Genomic DNA, 5092 nt, shown 5'->3' on the forward strand with positions numbered 1-5092 from the left:
TGTTGTTGCACCAAATTGATAAATGCATATGGGGATTACCGGGTTTGTTGTTTATTATATCCAGCCCCATTTAAATTGTTTAGGAGGTTTAGTCTTGCTATGTTTCACCTCTTGCCATGTTAACCAACATTTAATATTGTTGAGTACCTAAACGCGAGAGAACTAAATAATTGATGTGGTGTTTCGTCAATATGCAACTCATTGCATATTGAGCTCCACTTAACTTGTAGTTTTGTTTGTGCCCTTTGCCATGCCATGCATATTTAAACCGGACATGCATCATACTTGTTTGTGCATCATGCTATGTTATGTGATGGTTGTTTACTATGTTGTTTGCTTCTTTCCGGGTTGCTTCTCGCGTTAGCTTCGGTTTCGTTCCGGAGTTGTGAGGGTCCGTTCGACTACGTCCGTTTGTCTTCTTCATGGAATCGTTCTTCTTCATTGCGGGATTTCAGGCAAGATGACCATACCCTTGAAATCACTTCTATCTTTGCTTGCTTAGTTGCTCGCTCTTTTGCTATGCCTATGCTGCGATACCTACCACTTGCTTATCATGCCTCCCATATTGTTAAGCCAAGCCTCTAACCCACCTTATCCTAGCAAACCGTTGTTTGGCTATGTTACCGCTTTGCTCAGCCCCTCTTATAGCGTTGTTAGTTGCAGGTGAAGATTGGAGCTTGTTCCATGTTGGAACATGGATATTTTATTGGGATATCACAATATCGCTTATTTAATTAATGCATCTATATACTTGGTAAAGGGTGGAAGGCTCGGCCTTATGCCTGGTGTTTTGTTCCACTCTTGCCATCCTAGTTTCCGTCATATCGGTGTTATGTTCCCGGATTTTGCGTTCCTTACGCGGTTGGGTTATAATGGGAACCCCTTGACAGTTCGCCTTGAATAAAACTCCTCCAGCAAGGCCCAACATTGGTTTTACCATTTGCCACCTAGCCTTTTCTTTCCCTTGAGTCGGCCGGCTCAAGGTTCATCTTATTTTAACCCCCCGGGCCAGTGCTTCTCTAAGTGTTGGTCCAACTGAGCGATGTCCGAGGCTACCAGGGGCAACTCTGGGCTGGCTTACCCGACGTCTTGCTCATCCGGTCTGCCCTGAGAACGAGATATGTGCAGCTCCTATCGGGATTTGTTGGCACATCTAGGTGGCTTTGCTGGTCTTGTTTTACCATTGTCGAAATGTCTTGTAACTGGGATTCCGAGCCTGATCGGGTCTTCCCGCTAGAAGGCATATTCTTCATTGACCATGAGAGCTTGTGATGGGCTAAGTTGGGACACCCCTGCAGGAATTTGAACTTTCGAAAGCCGTGCCCGCGGTTATGGACAGATGGGAATTTGTTAATGTCCGGTTGTAGAAAACCTGAAGTTGACCTTAATTTAAAATGCATCAACCGCGTGTGTAACCGTGATGGTCTCTTCTCGGCGGAGTCCGGGAAGTGAACACGGTGTTGGAGTTATGCTTGACGTAGGTTGTTCTAGGATCACTTCTTGATCATAGTTTCTCGACTGTGCTTTGCCTTCTCTTCTTGCTCTCATTTGCGTATGTTTTAGCCACCATATATGCTAGTCGCTTGCTGCAGCTCCACCTCATACATTTTACCCTTCCCATAAGCTTAAATAGTCTTGATCGCGAGGGTGTGAGATTGCTGAGTCCCCATGACTCACAGATACTTCCAAAACCAGCTTGCAGGTGCCGTTGAACCGTGCAGATGACGCAACCAAGCTCAAGGAGGAGCTCGACGAAGATCTCGCCCTTTGTGTTGTTTCGTTCTAGTTGATCAGTAGTGGAGCCCAGTTGGGGTCGATCAGGGATCTGTATAGCATTTGGGGTAGTCTTCTTTTATTTGGCTCCGTAGTCGGGCCTTGATTGTAACTGGTTGATGTAATGCCTTATTTATGTAATTGTGTGAAGTGGCGATTGTAAGCCAACTATGTATCTTTTCCCTTATGTATTACATGGGTTGTGAGAAGATTACCTCACTTGCGACATTGCTTTCAATGCGGTTATGCCTCTAAGTCGTGCTTCGACATGTGGGAGATATAGTCACATCGAGGGCGTTACAGTAGTGCTCATGCTGAAGCTCAAGAGAAGTATGATATGTTCACTACACCACAAGCATCAATTAGGGAGTTTTTTTTGCTTCAAACACCTCACAATATAAGGCTTTGTATAAGCAGCGTTTGACATGGACACTCAAATGTTTGAGATTTCTATTGCACCAAGGCTTGGCATTTAGAGGACATGATGAAAGTGAAAACTCACTAAATAAAGGAAATTTTCTTGAGCTTTTAAATTGGCTAGCTGGAAATTTTGAAGAGGTTGATAGGGTTGTTCTAAAAAATGCTCCACAGAACTGCAAGATGACTCACCGTGATATACAACATGAGTTAATAAAATGTTGTGCACAGGAGACTACAAAATTAGTCATTGAAGAACTTGATGGTGGCCACTTTGCAATACTTGCAGATGAGTCTAGTGATGTGTATCAGAATGAACAGTTGGCAATTTTCTTGCGTTATGTTGATAAGAAAGGAAGGGCTGTTGTAAGATTTCTTGGTCTTGCTCATGTTCAAGATACTACCTCTTTGACACTTAAAGCTGCAATTGAGCAAATGCTTATGAAGTACAATTTGACCTTGCAATGGTTCGTGGGCAAGGATATGATGGAGCTAGCAACATGAAAGGTAATGCTAATGGCCTAAAAAAACTGATTATGGATGAGTCTCCTTCTGCCTACTATGTTCATTGTTTTGCCCATCAACTACAGTTAACTCTTGTTGCTGTTGCTAAAGAGAGTGGTGATTCTACTTGGTTCTTTCAACAACTTGCACACTTGTTAAATGCTCTTGGCATGTCTTGTAAAAAGATGAGAATGCTTCGTATAGCTCAGGCTGAGGAACTCATTGATGCATTGGAATTGGAAGAAGTAGAAACAGGGAGTGGGCTGAATCAGGAAATGGATTTGGGAAGGCCATGTGATACACGTTGGGGCTCTCACTTCAAAACCGTGAACCATGTCATCTGTATGTATGGTGCAATACGACGAGTCCTCATCAAGATTGGAAAAGAGTACCATGGTGCGGAGGCGCAAGCGGCTCTAACCATATTGACACCATTTCGATCATTTGAGTTTGTTTTCATGGCACACTTGATGCAAGAAATATTGGATACACAGATGAGTTGAGTAGAGCTTTGCAAAAGCAAGACCAAGATATTGTTCATGCTATTGAGCTTGTTGATATCACAAAGTATCACTTGGAGGGTTTGAGGACTGATCCTGGATGGGATGATTTTCTCAAAAAGGTCGCATCTTTTTGTACAAAGCATAAGATCAACATTGTTCATATGGAGGGTCCTCACTTTCCCGCTGGTCGGCCTAGAAGGGGTTTCTTTAATGGTGCAACGAATTACCATCGTTTCAAAGTTGATATGTATGTGAGTGTCATTGATAGGCAAATTAGTGAGTTGAATGGCAGATTTGATGAGGTAAACACAGATCTACTTTCTTGCATGGCAGCATTTTGTCCACTTCGTCTATTTGCTGCTTATGATCAAGAGAAATTGGTTAGGCTTGCTACAAAGTTTTATGCTAATGATTTCACAAGTGATGAACTGGCAAGACTTACATGGCAACTAAACATGTATGTTACTCATGTGCGTAGAGATGAAAGGTTTCAAAACTTGAAGAATCTGTGTGAGCTTTCAGTTATGCTTGTCGAGACAAACAAGCATGAACAATACTATATTGTTTACAAGCTTCTTAAGTTGGTATTAATTCTGCCAGTAGCTACTGCTAGTGTTGAAAGGGTGTTCTCTTCAATGAACTATGTGAAGAATAAGCTAAGGAGCAAAATGGGTGATGATTACTTGAACAATTGTTTGGTTACATTTATTGAAAGAGAATTTTTCAATCAAGTAAAGGATGAGGATGTCATCAATCTTTTTCGAAAAGGCGATCACAAAGTTATATTGTAAGATGGGATATCATCAATCTGTCAATCAAAAGGTACTGGCGTCTTTATGTTTATGTATATTTAGTATGGTTTGATGCATTAAAAAATTACTATTGTTGTACTGGTGTCTTTATAATACATTTAGAGTAATTTTTTTATGCTAATGAATACCCAGCCTCAAAATCCTGGCGCCGCCACTGCTTGCCGTCCGATCTTAAATGGCATAGGAGTGCTGCACTGCTGCTGATTGGCTCCCGGTACCAAACTCACAATATGGACCCGACAGAATTGGGTAGACACAAAATGGAATACCAAAATCACATTGTTGATCCGACAAGAAATTTGGCAGGCACAAAAGGGTCGATGGTGCATGCCAAAAAAACAAAAGGAAACTTTCGTAGAGTGCGACCACTTGGGGCAAATTTTCGTGTTTTGACCCTTTTCTAAAACCTATTCGAGATTTGACCCTAGTTTGGAAAAATTTCGAGATCTGACCTTTTTGCTACCGCCAGAGTCCATGGCGGTAGGGTCTAACAGCCTACCGCCAGGAACTTTGGCGGTAGGAAACATCGTTACCGCCAACCGGGCTGGGTTAGCCTGCACAATCCTACCGCCAAGGTGCTTGGCGGTAGGCATGAGCACGCACTGTGTTCAATACTTAGGAGGTTTTTGGCGGTAGGGCATGCAACCCTACTGCCAGGGACCTTGGCGATAGGTTGTTATACCTACCGCCATGGTCCCTGGCGGTAGCAAAAGAGTCAGATCTCAAAAAAAAAAAATTCAAACTAGGATCAAATCTTGAATAGGTTTCAGAAAAGGGTCAAAACATGAAATTTAGCCACCACTTGGCAGAATTCTTATTGACTGAGCAAGACATAAACTCTTGCTAAAGGCAGGTTCAAAATGGGCAAAAGAGCACTAGACTCAAAGAGGACTCGACTAAAATGAGGGGAACACCATCGAGCAAAAGAATGACTGTTTTAAAAAAACAAAAGGAGCCGCCGAAATGTAAGTATCTATAAGAAGATCGACAATTTCTTTCTGAGAGCAGGATGTAAGATTTCTGTCCTGATTCTGAAAACTGCATAGGAGTGATGTGATATGCATGAACTTCCAATACTGTGCT

The 5092-nt window shown here is 42.3% G+C and overlaps 1 pseudogene; it reads left to right on the forward strand.

Annotated features, from left to right (window-relative positions):
• The first annotated feature begins 2373 nt into the window (after window positions 1–2373).
• On the forward strand, window positions 2374–4013 carry LOC147961264 (uncharacterized; annotated as a pseudogene).
• Window positions 4014–5092: the final 1079 nt, after the last annotated feature.

This window comes from Triticum urartu, chromosome 7A (genome assembly GCF_056163025.1).
Source record: "Triticum urartu cultivar PI428250 chromosome 7A, HENAU_Tu73, whole genome shotgun sequence".
NCBI classification, from domain to species: domain Eukaryota; kingdom Viridiplantae; phylum Streptophyta; class Magnoliopsida; order Poales; family Poaceae; genus Triticum; species Triticum urartu.